The sequence below is a fragment of the Ursus americanus genome, chromosome 21, assembly GCF_024610735.1.
Source record: "Ursus americanus isolate L20-20 chromosome 21, mUrsAme1.1.p, whole genome shotgun sequence".
In the NCBI taxonomy this organism is placed as follows: Eukaryota; Metazoa; Chordata; class Mammalia; order Carnivora; family Ursidae; genus Ursus; species Ursus americanus.
Window position 1 is genome coordinate 29,386,666 of NC_142147.1, and position 18,781 is coordinate 29,405,446.

Below are 18,781 nucleotides of genomic sequence, written 5' to 3' on the forward strand. Positions count from 1 at the left end.
TCATGTCCTATTTTAAAATCCTGTTTCATCATTTCAGCACCCGAAGAACTGAATTCCTTCAGGATGGTGAGCTTTATATATCTCTTATTAGATAAACCTTTCTGTAACAATATACAATCATTATATATACAGTAGCCATGACAATTTAATTGACCCTCTATTTCAACTTAAATAGGAAGCTTGCAAGAAGTTGTTTTCAAAGATGCTAGTTATTTAAAAATAAGAATTTCACAGTTTGTTTAATTCTCAATGTAGGTGACATGATTTTCTCTCCTGTGGAAGAAAGGGAACTTAATAAGTTTCGTGCTCCTTTAGGAATACTCCGTTCATATTGTTGACAATCTCTTAGGTAGGTTGTGTTCGATTGCTTGAATATGTTTAAAGGAAAGTGTAGATAATTAAAAGGCAACTTGCTATTTGAAGTAAGAGAGAATTTCAAAACTCTGCACACTTAGAGACAGCATCGCCGTGGCCCTTTTCCATAATACACTAAGGCAAAAGCCGTCTGCACTTACATTCTACGGAAAGAGGCTTGGCAATCCTAGCACAGAAAATATTTTTAGCAACCATGAAAAAACAGACACCGACATCATATATTATTGAAACCGTGATTTGCTCATTTATTATCCCCTTCTCGCATGCCATATGTCAGCCACTTCTTTTCATTTTTCTCTTCGATGTTATCCTTGGTGCCGTTGTAATGCCTGTGCACAGTGAGCACTGGACATAACAAATAGATCATACATGTGTGTGTCGGTCTGTGTTTTGCCATCTGGTACACATGATAAATATCTAACACTTTAGCATGACTTTAAATTTAAGTTTATTTTAAACTGATACCTCCTATTATTTGAGACAATCACTTATGTGTGTTTCTGAGTGTGAAAGTATCAATGGGAGAGCAAGCACAGAGATCCTTGTATCAAATGGGGAATTTGAAGAGCCTTGAATACATTTGTGTAGATAACTGCTTGCCTGTTACTTTTATTTGCCTTGTCGTGAGGGTTAATGGTCACAAGGACTCTCCCTCCCTATTTCCAATTCTGAATTCTTGACTGGCTGCAGGCAAGCAAGCTCTCCTAGACCCTCTGGAGACCAGTTCAGCCCCTGCCCCCGTAGTTCTCCTCACAACACTGATCTTACAATGTCTTCTCCCTCTTATACTCCTTTCCAACGTAAGGCAGGGCTTTACATTCACCACAGCTCTATTTGAGTAATAAGAGCTTTCCTAGGATCTGGACCGTGGAAGGATACAAAATTTAATTTAACTATTTATCTTTATTTCATTTGTTGAGATTCAATAAATCATACGAAAATATATGTATTAATTGGATCAAATCATATTTTACATTAATTTATAGACTCATCTGAAGTCTCCATCAGTGAGACTCATTTTCATTCTTAATTCGTTTCTATGGCTCTTGGTGAACCACAATATCAAACTTCATGAATCTCATTTGCATGTTAATGAATTGGAAAAACAAAACAGGATCATTTTAATTATCTTTTGCTGGTTGTCAACCTACTTGATTACATTTTTTCTTTTTTATTTAGTTTTTCTTTTTTGTTTCCTCTTAATTACATCAAGTGTTTACAAAGGAATGTCAGATTTGAGTGATTTATTAAAGGTATATATTATTTCTACTATCAACATTTCTCGCAGTTTATTTATTTATTTATTTATTTATTTTTGAAGATTTTATTTATTTGAGAGAGAGAGATACAACAGAGAGTGTGAGCAGGGGACGAGGAGAGAGAGAAGCAGGCTTCTGGCTCAAGTGGGCTCCCTGCTCCTCAGGGAGCCCAACGTGGGGCTCAATCCCAGGACCCTGAGATCATGTGAGGCAGTCGCTTAACTGACTGAGCCATCCAGGGGCCCCTCTTTGTAGTGTATTTAGATCAGGCTGTGGAAGGCTGTTTAGTCAAGTCAGGAGGTCATGTATAAATAAGCCAAATCAACAAATGAAGGTCTAAATATTTCAGAAACACAGAGTAACCTTTCGTGTGGAATCTAGAAAACTTAGAGCCAAAAACCAAACTAGAAACAAAGAATCAAGCTCATCCAGCTGCTGTTCTCCATCTGTGAGATAAACGCTGTGGTTAACTGTGAAAATAAGGAGGCCTCGTTATTCCCGTGGTGGGAGAAGGAGACCAGGAAAAGATACTGTTGAACATAATGAGTCTACCAGGAGAGAGGAAGAAAAATGAACATTTTTTGAAGGTATATTAATTTAATTTTGCCACTTGAGTGCTGTTGTGGGTTGTGTCCTCCAAAAAGATGTATTCAGGTTTTCACCCTGATACCTATGAATGTGACTCTGTTTGGACATAGGGTCTCTGCAGTGTGATGAAGTTATGGTCATATGGGATTAGGTCATACTGGCTTAGGGCCTTGTAAAGAGAATGAGATTTGGAAATACACAGAGACAGAAGAGACCAAGAGAAAAGGGCAGTGTGGAAATGGAAGATGTAGAAATGGAAGCAGAAATTGGAATGATGTGGCTACAAACCAAGAAATGGCTCTATTGCTAGCAACTGCCAGAGGCTAGGAGGAGGCAGGGAAGGAGTCTTCTCTAAAGCCTCCAGAGGGAGGAGCATGGACCTGCCAACACCTTGATTTTGGACTTCCAGCCTCCAAAACTGTAAGAATAAGTTCTGTTGTTCTAAGCTGTCCAGTTAGTGATATTCAGTGATAGCAGCCCTGGGAAGCTAGTACAAGTGCCGTCGAGTAAATGGCCTCTTTTCCATCCTTGTTTGTACTGGGAGGCTGCCTCCCAATTTGAACCTGAAAGATTTCGTAGCTCAGAGAAGTGTAATGTAATGGTAAACAGCACGGACAAACAAAAACCTGCCACTGCTAATACTGGCTACGTAAGGGAATTCAGCTTCTCTCTGCCTTTACATAATATTTTGTTGCATATTGTTGCAGTTTCAGTGTAGTTTGAATTATGATGGCCAACTAAAGTTACTGTTGTCAATGTCAAGTTCAAAAAGGCTCTAGTGCACCATTTGATAGTCCAGGTGTGTTCTTAGGACAGAATATAAGGAAGCCACATATGTGGAACTGTTCTTCATGCTGCAGTGTAATCTAAATGACAGTTTTTATTTTCATGTACTTGGGAAACCTAGGAAATGGTTTATTGCAAACTGATATACTTGTGTGTACATGTAAAATAACAAAGCAGTAAATAGTTATTATGCAGAGCAAAAATAAAATACTTATATGTATGAGTGCAAACATGTATATGTACATGTGCTTATTTATATAGCAGATTTCTTCCGTAACTGAAAAATACTGCAAGTTTTCTCTCATCTATTCTGTAAGATCAAAATATATCCTATTTTGCTAGAAAGTTGAATGTTTGTCTCTATTTTTCCGCTGTCAGGTTTTTTTTTTAACTGCAGCTAAACCCTTCTACTCTAGATGCTTGCAGAGCAATGTTTTCCCCATGCCTATAGAATTTGCTGTTAAAATCAAGCGTCTATCTGTAGAGAAATTAGCATATTTGGTTCACTGACAGAGAGAACTTCCATTTTCGGATGTACTTCTAATGAGAATAATTATCATATTCTATACAGAGTTATTTGGTTATTTTTACTGCCCTAAATCATTGTGCTTGTTCACATACAACTTTTATGCCTAAATTAAAACCCAAAAGATAAATCCCTAAGGTATGCATGATGCATGTCAGTGCTGAAGAGGACAGATGAGGTGACTGTTTCCTGCTGTTAAACATATTGTGTAAAATCTTTTATAATTATCACATTTTAAAAATGATAATGTTAATGCACTTAATAACCAATACTTTATGAGGAAAAGAGTAAGAGATGAATTTTGCACAGCACTGGAAAAACTCAAGCCTAAAGAAAGGGGAGCCTCATTGACACAGTGGGTGTGGGTCAGGATTGTGCCTGAGAGGCCCCCAGCACCAGAGATGGGGTGCAAGCTTCCTGACTGAGAATACAGATTTGGTGCACTGGGCATGGTCTTTTCTTGTATGTGTTAGAGAACAAAAGATGCCAGCAGTTTATTTGCTTCCAAATCACCTGCTTCCCCATTACACCCAGAATTTGATGTGCCCGAGTAAGCCCTTGGCACCTGAATAATTATCTAAATTGCAAGGGGCATACACCTCCATGCTGATTCGGGCTGTGAGTACATGACTTCTTACCAGCTCTGCCTGATTCTTCTGTCTCCTGCCCTAACTTATCTCCAGGATTAAGAGATGTACAGTTCTTAACATGAGATGAGAGCACTTAAACCCAACTAAATCCCTGAATAGTCAGATCCCTGAGAGTTGCCCCTGTAGTCACAGAACACAAGCATCCCCAACACACTTGAACCTTAGCTAATCTACTGTCATTCTCTCTGTCTCCAGTGGATCATAAAATTTCAGGTGAAAAGCAGACCCTTCACTATTAGCCATATCTGAGACCAGGTCACCATTCTTGGGTTTAAATCACTGCTACCTCTTACTCATTTAAGGACAGAAAAAATATTTAATCACTATGCTTTGATTTCCTAATTTTCTTTCCTTTTTTAAAAGAATTATTTATTTATTTGAGAGAGTGTGTGCATGCATCCGTAGGGGGAAGGGCAGAGGGAGAAGGTGAGAGAATCTTTTTTTTTTATTTTAAAGATTTTATTTATTTATTTGACAGAGAGTGAGAGAGCACAAGCAGGGGGGCAGCAGAGGGAGAGGAAAAAGCAGGCTCCCCGCTAAGCAGAGAGCCCGACTGGTGCTCCATCCCAGGACCCTGGGATCATGACCTGAGCCAAAAGCAGACATTTAACCTACTGAGCCACCCAGGTATCCCAGGGGTGAGAGAATCTGAAGCAGACTCAGGGCTGAGCACAGAGCCTGATGACTCCAAGAGGGGCTCAAGTAAGATCACAACCTGAGCCAAAACCAAAAGTTGGATGCTTAACCAACTGCACCATCCAGACACCCCTTTAATTTCCTAATTTTCTATTGGAAGAATAGGGATGGTACTGAAATGGTATTGACTTTATTGAAGATGATCTTGGCTCTGGTATGACCACAAGAAAAGCACGTTCCCAAGAGAATGTTAAACAGTTCCAAAGTGTGTCCTGCTCATTAACCACAGTTTAGCAAACCTCACGGGACCAAATGCATACATTACAAAGGTAATCTCAGGGAATTCAGACTTCCATATAACTCTGGTAGGAAGAGTTGATTTCTTCCTGATTAATTATAAAGCAATAGGAATTATTGTTATATTTTATATGCTTATTATTAGCTTGAAGTAAAGATAAGACATTCTTCTATATCCTTAGTCAAAGCCTGTGAACTAGGGTGATCTGATGGTTTTATTTAAAGTTTTTTTTTACTTTTTTAGCAATTGGAAATTGGTTTATAAAGTTAAAAAAAGAACTTCCAAGAGATTAACATTTTGATAAAGGTTTGGAAAATGAGGTTCTAGATCAATTTTATGGTCCGTAGTGTGTCATCTATGCTTTTAGATTATATTTTGTATGCTGGCCTTGAGAGGATGGAATAAAAATGAGTGAAGATTTACATCTTATTTCTCCATATGCCTATATCCTGTGTTCATTAAAGCAGAGGAGAGTTTGCTGTCATTTCTGTGATTAATATAGAATCACTTCCACTCTTCTATTGATTCACTTGACTTAATACCAGAGGCGATTGTCCACCTGGCCGTTTGGCTCTCTCTTTACTTCTGATGTTGCCCTCCCTTCTGGGCTCCTTCCTGAAGGATATGTTCCATTCTCTTCTCCTCTCTCCTGCCAGAGTCCTGGTCTTCCCTCTATCTTCCCTTTATCGTCTTTGTCTGCCCTGTAGCACACTTCCTTCAGCTCTAAATCAATCTGAGAATGTAATCTGAGTGAATGTGCCAAGTAACCAATCCTAAGCATATTATAGTGATAAAAAAATCTGGTTTTGGCAACATCAAAACTAGATCGTAATACTAAATTGTGAGTCTCCTTAGGGAAATGAAGTTATTTCTTTTTCTCCTTTCCTATAAAAGTATGGAGTTGAATTCGAGGATCTCTAAACTCTATGACAATATACTCTCCTATTGGTACTATTCTAGAGGCGGTATCTTTTCTTTCTGACTCACTCTAATAATGGAGATTTTTTTCAAAGCATGTGAGTGAGTGAAATTGAAGGCCCTTCAATAAGAAAGTAGGTAGGGTACATTAAGGCAGATTGTTCTTCTCTGTCTCCTCAAGTGAGAAGACACAGAATGCTCCTGGCTTAGGAAATGCCTTAAATTGCCATAAAATCTAGGAATTCAAGTTATAGATATGATCTTACTGAAATTGATACAGTGGCTCAAATTTGGTCAATTAAAATACATTCATAAAATTTAGAATTATCATTAACACATAATGTACCTTTCTTTGTGTATATCTAATACTTTTCAGAGTGCCAAGTAGGAAAATTTCACATGTAGATACAGAGAAAACCGTGAGTTCAGTAATCATGTGTTGTGTTAGGTGGATTCTCCCAGAAGCACACCCTGGGCAATGATGAGGTGCCAGTGGTTTATTAAGGGATACGTACGAGGAGAAAACAGTGAGGGAAGTGGGGGAGAAGGCAGAGTGAGGAAGGGAAAGAAACCAAACAATCACAAGTCAAGTCCCACACACAGCCTGATCCCCCAGCAAACTCTGGATGATCAAATTGTACCTAAGATGTTGTCTTCCCTCATGGTAAAGGACCTGAATGGAGCAACGTGGCTCGGTGTATGATCAGTTTAGGAAAGTTACTGTCTTAGGCAGCTTGGGCTGCTGTAACAAAATCCGTAGAGGTCTTAAATAGGAGTTATTTATTTCTTGCGGTTCTGGAGGCCGGGGAGTCTGAGATCAAGATGGTGGCAGATTCAGTTCTGGTGAGAGCCTACTTTGGTTAGTAGACAGCCACCTTCTTGCCGTGTGCTCACGCAGCCTTTCCTTGAGGTGTTTGTGTGGAGAGCCCATCTCTCTGTCTTCCTCTTCTTAAAAGGGCACGAATTGCATCATGAGGGGCCCACTCTCAAGACCTGTTCTAAACCGAAATACTTCTAAAAGGCACTAAATACCATCGCATTGGGGGTTAGGGCCTCAACTATGAATTTTGGGGAGACATGTTCAGTCTGTAATAGCTGCATTTCTATAAACTAGTAAACCAACCAGAAAGTCTTAACTGCTTGAAGATAGCTGATAGAAACCCAAGATAGCCAGGCCTTCAAGGGGCAAAGATCCTGGAGGGAAAGGAAATAGTATATAGTGAGCATGACATTTTCTGCACCAAATAACAGTGCCTCAAAATATCTAAAGAAAAATGTTCTGTTTTCTAACAGAAACAATAGGAGAAACAGACAATACAAATTGAAACACAAAGCAGAGTGAGGGGTTTTTAACTGCTCTTTCTCTCTCTCATTGAGGAAGTAGGCAAAAAACAGTGGAAGTACAGATTTTAACAGCAAAATTAATAAATTTGATATAATATGTAATTTATGTTTATATAATGGATAGGTTGTATAAAACCCTGCCCCCAGCAACTACAGAATACACATTCTTATCCAATGTACCTTTGAATATTTACTTAAACTTATTCTGGGCCATAAAAATTGTTTGAACAAATCTCGAAGGATTTAAATCCTACAGATTAAGTCCCTTGGATATAGTTGAGTTAAGCTAGAAATCAATAATTAAGAAAAACTGAAAAACTTAAAAAGGTGTAGAATTTAATTAATTAATATACTTTCCAAAAAGAAATCTCAATGGAAATTAAGGGATGTTTTAATTCAGTGATAACCAACTATTGTAGATCAAAATTGAGATGCAGCTTAGTCCAAACTAATAGCCTTACTTGCATGTATTACAAAAAAAGGCAGGCTAAATCTTAAATATTGCCTATTTCTTCAATTTCCTGAGAAATTCTTAAAAAAATGACAGATTAGACCAAAAGTAAGGAAAAGGAAAAGAAAAAAGTACATTAATTGATGCGACAGAAAACATGCAATATAACAATAAGACAAAAATATAACGAGAGGATATTTCAACAAACTTTCTGCTAATAATGGTGAAAATTTAAATGAATTGAAAAAAATTATTTGAAGAACACAACCTAAAAGGTTGTGCCCAAGAAATAAAATGGAGAACTTAACTATCCCTCTGTCTGTTAAAGATAGTAAATCCATAATTCACACGCTCCAATGGAGAAAACTCCAGGCTAAAATGCCTTCATACGTGAATTCTCCCAGATACTTTTAAGGAAGATAAAACTCTAATCTTCCACATTCTCTTCTAGGGGACAGAAAAAAAGTCAAAATACTTCCCAACTCATTCTGTGAGGCCAGCATAACCTTGATACCAAATGCTGTCAAGGACAAACAAGAAAGGAAAATTAAAAGCCACTCTCTGTCATGAATATAAATGCAAAATACTCCAAACAAAATGTTAGCATATATGTGTGGAGGGACTGGGACTGAGCCTCAGAATGCGAATGCACCTTCTTGGCTGGAAGGCACATGTGCTCTGCAAGCAGGGTGGGTTGCATCACCAAAGAAACAGTGAAAGCAGGGGCCTAGAGTCTTCTAGTCTGATACCATATGTAAGAATACGGAGCATCTTCTCTAGGAGAGGATTGGACAGAAGTGTGAGGATAGCCAGCAGTAGAAAACCATCTCTCTCTCTTTTTTTTTTTTTTTTTTTTGTATCCACTCATATTAGAGACTATGGTCATTAAAGATGTGCTGTAATCTGTTGGACATCTTTTGGGTGACACTTAGGTCCTCTCAGCCACAGCTCTTTCTCCAGCCAGTGAGGTATGGAGCAACTCCAGCTTCCAACAGGTATAACAGGACCTCCTCTGGGATTGTACCACTTTCCTGAATCTCCCTGCCCATGGTTCCCTTGCTGCTCCCAGTGAATCCATGGGGTATTGTAATTGTGATAGTGGAGTATGGGAAGTAGTACCTGCCCGTGAGGCTAATCTTGACCAATGGAGGACAAAAAAGGGATGGATAAAATCCTCCCGCTTTGTCCTCACGGTGGAAGGTTCTGCGATGCATCCCAATTAGGCTGCTCAGAAGTGTTAAACTTCTCATTTTATTCATGCATTGTTTTTCTGATTTTGTTTTGTTGTCTGTCTTGTATCTCATTGAGCGCCTTTCTGATGATTATTTTGAATTCTTTGTTGGCAGTTTGTAGATCCTCATTTCTTTGGGGTCAGTTGCTGGAAGTTTATTAGTGTCCTTCGGTGGTGTCGTGTCTGCCCAATGTTTTGGATCTGTATAACCTTGCATTGTTGTCTGCATTTCAAGGAGCACCACAGGACAGGTCCCTGGGCACGCAGGATTGGTCCCAGACTGTGTCGGAGAGGGCCTGGAACTGATTCAAATGGCTGTGTCAGGGTCCACAGCTTGGACCAAGGTCTGTAGGCCTGATTTCAAGGGCGTGGAAGAGCATGTCTCTTGCCAGACTCCTGGGTGGGCAGGACTGCTTAAGGACGGTGGCTAAGAGGGGCCGGAGCCAAGTCACGGAGCCACTTCAAGGTCCAGTAGGATCAAAGTAGGCAGGCCTACCTCTGGAGGCATGAGCGGGTGTGCCTCGCTCCATGTGCTGAGTGAGTTCCGATCTGCAGCTGAGAGAGTTTAGAATGGGGAGCAGGACCCCTTCAAGATCCACGAGGTTTGAGGGCTGACCTCTGGGGGCAGGCTCCTGGAGGACGGGCAGGACTGCTTCCTGATCCGGCAGCGAGGGGCTAGCCCAGTCCCTGCATGGGCAGAACTGCTCTGGGAGCAGCTGGGAGGGTCCGGAGCCCAGTTGCAGACCTGTTTCAGGATCTTCCTTTTTTTTTTTAATAATATTTTTTTATTATATTATTATGTTAGTCACCATACAGTACATCCCTGGTTTTTGATGTAAAGTTCCATGATTCATTACTTGCGTATAACACCCAGTACACCATGCAATACGTGCTCTCCTTACTACCCATCACCAGCCTATCCCATTCCCCCACCCCCCTCCCCTCTGAAGCCCTCAGTTTGTTTCCCAGAGACTGTGGACTCTGGGAAACAAATTCAGGATCTTCTTCCTGATGGAAATTGGAGGGCCTGCCTCCAGGGGTGTGGTCATGTGTGTTCCTGGTGGGACCCTGGGAGGGGAGAATTGCTCCTAGCCTGTGGCTAGGTCCCAGAGCTCCCAAAAAGGCACTTTTGTCCATGCAGGGCTGCCAAATTATTGTTGCTCTGGGGGGTTATGAGCTGGAGACTTCCTATTCTGCCATGTTGCTGACATCACTTCATATATTCTGTATCTGTCTGTCTATCATTACTGTTGTCTGTCTAATGATCTGTAGTTTAAAACCTGTTCCCATAAATTATCTCATTTGATTTTTAACTATATCCCCTTTGAAGGCTGCCCTGCAGATGTAATTCCATGAGAAAAGATGTGAAAAAATTACATGGTTTTGTAAGGATTTCTCTATGTTTCTTCTCAAATAGGACTTTATATCAAAGATTTTCTCCTTCAGTGGGAATTGTCAGGTCTTTAAAGGTCTAATAATTTAAGTAGAAAGCTAGCCCCAAATCCAATTTAAGTGATTTGAGGATTGTTATTTTTCTCTTATCTTTTTTACCTTTTAAAAAAAAGTTGACATGTAATGAATATTAACAATAGAATATAAAAGGGACACATGTAAGATGGACTATGTAATTGGCCATATAAAATGTAACTGATTTAATACACTATATAAAAATATCTGACCGTATAAAAATGAAAAACAGGATCAGAGACTCTGTGCCAAAATGGGAATGTTTATGTGGGTTTTTCCAAAGCCTCTTCCTTGACCTTGGCATTGTGCTGCCCTCCTAGAACGAGCTGGTCCACTGCCAGGGCCTCAGGAGGAGGCCTGTGCAGACAATTCCCACATTTGCGCTGGAGGAGAAACATGTCCAATAATCTCCTTTCTTGTATTTTCAACTGCCTGCTGGAATTTTCCAGCTGCCTACGAGATGTGTTGTCTTTACAAAAAAGCTCAACGTATCTTAAGTTAAATATATCACCTCCAAACCAGCTTCTGCTTGTGATTATTTTTCTTTTCCGGTTCCTGGTGGTTATCTTAATCACCGTGGCTTAACATTCTTAGAATCACCTTTTATTTCTCTCTTGATCCCTTCTCCTAAAGATGATAAGTTCTATGTGCGGATGCATGGTTTGCAATCTCTCTCTTACATTCTTTTTTTTTTTTTTTTTTTTTTTTTTAGTTTCCATTGCTTCTACCCTATTGCAGTTTTTGGATTTCTAACCAAGGTTATTTTACTAGACCCATAACTGCTCATGCAATTTTGAGGCTTTCCTCAATAAAAATAAATTTTCAAGCACAGTTGTGACCTTGTTTTTGCCTGTTTAATATTTTTCAACCCCACCTTCATTGCACATATGGATGTTTCTGAATGTGCTTTCTTAAGTCCATCTAATATTCTGCAGTGGTTGAGCAGATAATTTGGTAGTTTTAAGGAAAGAGGAAAAGATATTCATAAACTTTTTTAGGTTAAATAGTAAGGTAATCTATGAATTGTCTACCATTTACTAACAGAGTATAGTTTCTCTTAACTAACCCACTTTTGCTTAATTTGTTCTACAAATCTAATTATTTAATCTAACTAAACATAATAAATACATGGTATTAATTCTATGATTAGCACAAACACATAAAGAGCTCATTCAAACATAAAAGCATAAATGGATTAAAAAAGTAAGAAATAGAAACTTGAACAATATCATAAATATAAGGAGTGACCATGATTTTAATACAAAGAATAAAACACACAAGCTGGATATGTGAATATTTGAATGTGGTGATTTCATACAGGTGTCCAAATAAGGAAAGCCCTGGATAGATAAGGCAGAGACTTTGGATCTAGTAGATAAAGACTTTAAATCAATTCTCTTAAGTGTGTTCAAGGAGCCAAAAGAAATGAGGAGAATAATGTCTCAACAAATAGAAAATATCAGGAGAGAGTTACACATTATAACAAAAAATAAACTAGTGTTTCTAATGTGAATGTTATGAATTTTTTCTGTAATGGAAAAGAACAGAACTACATAGGCATCCAAGTTGCACTCCTTATAGCAAAAAACAACAAACAAACAAAAAACCCCTCAAAAAACCAACACCGAAAGCTATCTCATTATTGATATGATGGGGAGCAAAGTAGAATAAGCTGTTTGCAAAATTCCTCTATCGAAAGACACTATCAAAACCTGTATTTTTTTTTTAGTGGCTCTGAATGTGGAAGAGTACTGTTATGAGAAAATGCTAGCAGACTCCTGCTTTCTTCAATGTGAGAACTACTTTGATTTCTGAGTTTTAATCCTGCTTCTGCCTGTATAAGAGCAAAACCACTCATCAGTCTTTCGGTCTGGTTCACCTTGGTGACCCATACTGTGGGAGAAAACTCTTTTTTCTCCTGTTCCAGTTCGTCTGGTGTGTCACTCACGTTGCAGCCTGGAGAATGCGGTGGGGCCGGACTGAGGTGGCAGCGGGTAGACAGAAGGGGCTTCATTCGCAGAAGACGGTTGGCAGACAGTAGCAGGTCTCAGTGTTACTGTCTTACCAAACTGTGGCCACTGGGAGGTGGGGGGTAGAGAGTTCTTTTCACTGTATTGTGCAAACAAGTGGGCAGTAGTGTCTGCTTTTCTGCCTTAAAGCACACTGATTAATATTGGGGATGGTGAGCCCATAAATTGCTGTAATGAAGGAAGACATAAAAACATTTTTAATGGCAATAATAATTCCTTCAGAGATATTTCTGTGTGTGGGATGATTTGGGGAGCAGAAATGGATATGACCTCCCCACCTGTCCTTCAGTTCCTCTCCCAGCTCAGAGAGGCACATGTCACCCAAGTCTTAAGGAAACGGGGTCACCGCACAGCTTGGGAACAATGCTAAGTGGGTACCTTTGAGGTGTAGGATATAAAGGATCTGAAGGAGAAATGAGCGGCCTCAAGGAATCCCTTTACCCCGTATCCCACTGAGGGGAAGAGAGAAGGAAGGTTTGGAAAAGTAGGAAGAGGGGTGGGCATGAGCAAGCAAGTGTGAAGACCCATTTTCCCTGAAGTCCTGCCTCAGATTAAGTCCACAGTCGGAAATGTCACAGAGCCCTTCATTCACGTTCGGGTGTCTGCATGTGAAGGCTGTGAGTAGAGTGGGCGATGGAGGGGAGCCTGCCCCCCCAAGACAAGTCACCAGATCACCCTGTTGCGGCAGTGTAGACATGGTGTGGCAGGGACCCCACGGCAGCCCCAAATGGCACGTGGGGAGAACCGAGAGCTACCGTGGGTGCCAAGAATGAAAACAGGAGGTAGGGAGTGGAGAGGTGGGTGTGGGCAAAGGGACACCCCTGGGATGGGAGGAAGAACGTCCAAATGCTGTGATAAAGCACGTCCGACCAACCCTTAGCAGGTGACAGTGGAGGAGAGGGGAAGGTGCTTGACTGCATGTGTAGAAGACCGGGCAGTGTTCCTCCTGGCCCCTGCTCCCACGGCTGGCAGGAAGGGAAACAGGTCCCTGTGAGCATCTGCAGGCTGTAGGTGACAGAAATAAAATCCTGAATTGACTGAATAATCCATGAACTGGACCAAGTTCCTCAGAAATGATTAGATTGATTTTCTACATTAGACAGAATGGAAACTCAAGAGAGAAAATTAGATTGAGTTAGGGAAAAAATGCATTTTTCATACCCGAGGCTGTAAGTGAGAAATTCATAACTGCAATACGATTCTAGCTGCATTGCTCACGTGGCTCATCTGAGCTGTGGTCAATAAGCTGCTGGCTTGTGGGAGCCCACCGTCAGCAGCTCTTCCCAACTCAGCATTATCAGGTTGGGAGCTTGAAACCTGCCATCGGGGGAGCGTTTACACCACAGGAATTGACAAATGCTGCAAAGCAGGGCTCCTTCCCCCCACACCCTCCCCAGAGAACAGCATATTAAACATGTGCTAGCATACCACCTACCTGAATTTATCTCCTAAGAGTCAAAATATAATGATCTTGGGGAAAAAATATTAGAATTTCTTTTACAAATTCGACTGCGATGCAGAAGATCTGAACCAAGAGTTCCATGTGTTCCCAGTACTTGATTGTTGCTTAAAAAATATATATATTTATAAATGGTTTTTTGTATACTCCTAATGCACATTTAAGTTCTTTTTTTTAATTATGTATTTATTTATTTTAGAGAGAGCGCGAGTGGGAGGAGCAGAGGGGGAGAGAGAGAATCTTTTTTTTTTAAATTATTTATTTATTTGTTTATTTGACAGAGAGAGAGAGCACACAAGCAGGGTGAGCAGCCAAGGGAGAGGGAGAAGCAGGCTCCCCGCTGAGCAGGGAGTCTGATGCAGGGCTCAGTTCCAAGACCCTGGGATCATGACCCAAGCTGAAGGCAGATGCCCAACCAACTGAGCCCCGAGAGAATCTTAAGCAGCCTCCACACCCAGTGCAAATCCTGACATGGGGCTTGATCCCACGACTCTGAGATCATGACCTGAGCTGAAACCAAGAGTCAGACGCTTAACCAACTGTGCCACCCAGGCGCCCCTGCACATAAAAGTTCTTTAGCATAGTTTTAAAAACTTGGTTCTAGAACTACATGCAACAAGTAAGTGTATTAAGAATGTATATCCCAAGTTGAAACATTCAAACTTCCAGCTTTTTGGGTTCGATTATGTTGGCTGGCATACTATTTGATTTTATGCTAAAAGGAGAACAGCTGTCCATTCAGTGTCTATCTTTTATCAAAATATCCGGAAATATCCAACAGAGCCACAAAATCCTAAGAATAGGAGTTAAAATATTTTATTGAGTAAATATCAAGAGTGAGAAGTTAAAGCAGCTGGCTATGTAAGTGGCCCAAACACATCAAGCTCTCCATCGTTAAGCAGGGTATAGCTTGATAAAAGATTGCAAATAATATCTTCTTGTAGAACAATGTGAATAAGCATGCATATTATTAGTGATCCTTAATATTGTTTATTCTATACATTTAAAATTGTAGATTGTCTTTTTTGATGTTAATTTATCTAAAGTTGGTGATCCACACGTGCGCCCAACACAAAACACACACTAAGTGGTCCTCAGATGCTGAAAATTTGACAGTTGTTTTCTTAGCTTTGAATGAAGGACTTTCTACAGTCAAGCTCCCCTTCATTTCCTGCCTTAATGACCACTGCCCTCTCCATGCCCTCTCTCCCTTCAGTCCAGTTACTGCCATTTTGAAAAATGTGTCTTGCATCTCTCTGCCCTCGTATCATTCCTCTGCTTGGAAGGCTCCAACCCTTCATTTTGACCTTTCAAGATCCTACCGTAGAACCTAAATGGAATGTTTCTGTTTGATTAATCACTCAGCCAGCCATACTGTCCAGATTCCAAACTTCTTTAGTGTATATCCTGCTTCAGTTCCGCATATAATATACATCACCTGCTCCTGTGTCAACTTCTTGTTTCCTAAAAGGCAAACTTCCTGAAGGTGGAAGCCATATCATCTGTGATGAGGAACAGGCTCCGGAGTCAATGGTGTTCAGGGCTTTGCCTGATTTTAGCTCTGTGACCTTTTACAAGTGACTACCTCCCTTTGCCTCAGTCTCTTCATGTCCAAATAAGGAAAAATAGTGGTTTCCATCTCATAGGCTTGTTGTGAGAATCAAACAAGTCAGGACAGGGAAGCACATGGGCAACTGGTGATCCAGAGTCGTTCCTCACATTTCTTTTGACTACATATGCACTAATAGGTATATTGATCACATTTGGTTCACTAATTGTGGGTATTAATGGTGGTGATTAAAGCAATATTGATAATTCCTTGTATATAGTAGCTTTCTCTGAAAAGTTTGTGTGTGGTCTAGTACTGAAAACCATAACCAGTCTGTGTGATTAGGGAGATAAATTCTATATTCTTTGTTATGAGGGATGGCATTTGGAGATTTTAAAGAAAGTGGTATTTCATATTCTTCTGTTTCCTCATGCTTTCATAGTTTTTAAAAGATTTTATTTATTTAGTTAGTTTTAGAGAGAGAGAAAGCGCGCATGTGTGTGAGTGGGGAGAGGGGCTGTGAGAGAGGGAGTGAGAATTTCAAGCAGACTCTGCACTGAGCGGGGAGCCTGACTCAGGGCTCGAACTCAAAACCCTGAGATCATGACCTGAGCTGAAGTCAGGAGTTAGATGCTCAGCCAACTAAATGACCCAGGCGCCCCTTCATAGTTTTTATTAAGAATTAGAAACGTCCTGGGGCGCCTGGGTGGCACAGCGGTTGGGCGTCTGCCTTCGGCTCAGGGCGTGATCCCGGCGTTGTGGGATCGAGCCCCACATCAGGCTCCTCCACTGTGAGCCTGCTTCTTCCTCTCCCACTCCCCCTGCTTGTGTTCCCTCTCTCGCTGGCTGTCTCTATCTCTGTCGAATAAATAAATAAAATCTTTAAAAAAAAAAAAAAGAATTAGAAACGTCCTAAATTTCATAGCCCCTCCTGGATTCAATTTTTTGACATTTTATTTCTGCTTTCTTCCTAGTTTTAAAAGACACCAGGAAAGTTTAATAGTGTTTAGACTGTTCAAAAACATGAAATCTAACTGCTTTGTAATCTATACATAAACCACAATAACAAAAATGTTAGGATATTTAATTAAGATACTTTATTAAATCAATATTCACCAAATATTCATTTATTCATTGGAATTCAAGAAGCATTTCAGATACTCCAAAAAAAAAGATTGATGAGAATTAATCGGAACTATTTCTTATAAAAGAAATGGCAAAAAGAGAGTTTAAGAGACTTTGAAATGTCAGCTTTCCTCATTAAAAAAGTCCGTCATTTTACTTTGTTAGTAGAAAGCAAAATCTTACAGACCTTTTGCCTCCTGAAGTCATCTCAGCATCTAATTTTGTTCTGTTGCTCTGAGTTTGGCCATATTTGAATGGTAACAGTTCAGCTAATGGCAAGCCTCACTTTTATGTCTGACCAGCTCACGAAAGTTTTTACAAGGTTGGATTTAAATATGACAATGATACTCTAATATGGAATTTGATTCTTAGTTATTAATTTTAACAAATGTAAATAAACTCTATTCTTTCCTGTTACCAAGTTCTTGTAAGTAACAAGCCAGCCTGTGGGAGAGGCGCTATTTGAACTGCTGCTGAGACGTGGAGGAAAGAAAGTCCAGGCTGAGTGGGGGGCACAGGAATACACATCATTCAAGTGAAATTGTGAAGAATGAGAATAGACTTCATAGAAAAATGCACTGTTTTCTGAGGCTCCAATGCCTTCAGTGCTAAATTGAAGTTGTGTTAAATGCCTTGCCTAAAAGGATTCCTTTTGTTACCAGAAAAATTATTCAACTTGCTTTTACTAAAGCAACTCTGGGAACAATGATAAAAATAGATTGGTTCTTTAAGAGGCACATATTGAAGATTTCCAGAAGGGTAGGACATCAGGCAGGAGCACAATTTCCTGTCCTCCTCTCCAAAGCCTATAAACGTAGCCAAATCCCACTGGCCTTGCTTCCTTCGTTATCACCACACTGGAAGAGCTGCCCCTTTGTTCTGCAGTCCACGGTGTCCTGTATCTTTCAAGCTTCCTCAGGATTCCTGTTCGTTCCATTTTACGTCTTCCAAATTTCCCTTCCACTGATGACTTTATTGTCAGCATCACCATCTAGAGGGTATTCCAAGCCACCATCCTTGACTTTATAAGCTTCTCCTTGCCCTTCCAGCATCCAATATCAAAAGGAGTACCCACAGATCACTGAGCCCTGCCAATGCCACCTCACTAAGATCTCTCAAGTGCTTTCATGTCTTTTCATTCTTTTACTAACTCAGTTCAAGATTATATCCCTAGCAACTAACAAATAAATACAGAAAGTAAGTTTTTAACTAAGTGGTTGGAATAAGAAGGGCTCAAAGCAAGGTAGGGATCATGAAAAGCGAAGGCTACAGTGAAAATCACTTTGGAGCTATCAATGACCAGATTTGGCAATTTCTATACATTAGAGATTTCTGTTTCTATTATTGAAGGGGAATAATTAGAAGTCATTTTAAGATTTCAGTCTGAGCAAAGACCGAAATGATGTGGCCATCTGGTTCTGACAGGAGGTAAGGCATCCGCTTTTGGAATGTTGAGCTTGAGATATCTATAGGGCATCCATGAATAGATGTATAGGAAACATTCACGATTTGGGATACAGATTTCAAAGGAAAGTCAGAGCCCAAAATAAAGATTCAGGCGTCATGATCCAAAAACAAAAAGCTAATCGTTGCAGCCACAGGCACGAGAAATGCAGTCCACAGAGAATGAAAGTAAAAGAGGAGAGGAGAATTGTATTAGCTTTTAAACAAAAGTAGAGACAGGGAGTTCTATGAAGGATACAGAAAAAGGCTGGCCAAAGGGGCTGCAGAGAGGAAATGAGCTAAAGAAGGACGGGTTTGCTCTAAGTGATTTGGTCACGACTTCTGATCGAGACACGTTTCCTGATGGTTTTTTTCTCAGCTCATTTATTGACCTAGACAAATCTTTTATTCTAAAGATACAGGATGTCAGCATAGCAAAAGCAAAAAAGCTTTTGTTCTTTTTTTGAAAGCATCATCTCTCAAGAATTATGCAAATCATGAATTTCTTATTAAAACTCTACTTGTTGGTCATCTGGGAGTTCGATGCAATGTTCATACCTTCATATTGTCCCTCCTGTTTTTATATAAAGGAACATAAAATGCTAGGAAGTTAGTATCCAGGCTTGCATAAAATTTTGTTAAAAAT

The 18,781-nt window shown here is 40.0% G+C and overlaps 1 protein-coding gene across 1 annotated transcript in view; it reads left to right on the forward strand.

Annotated features, from left to right (window-relative positions):
• CNTNAP4 (contactin associated protein family member 4) overlaps nt 1–18,781 on the forward strand; it is a 241,010-nt gene that overhangs the window by 35,295 nt on the left and 186,934 nt on the right. The gene's annotated exons all lie outside the window — the stretch shown is intronic.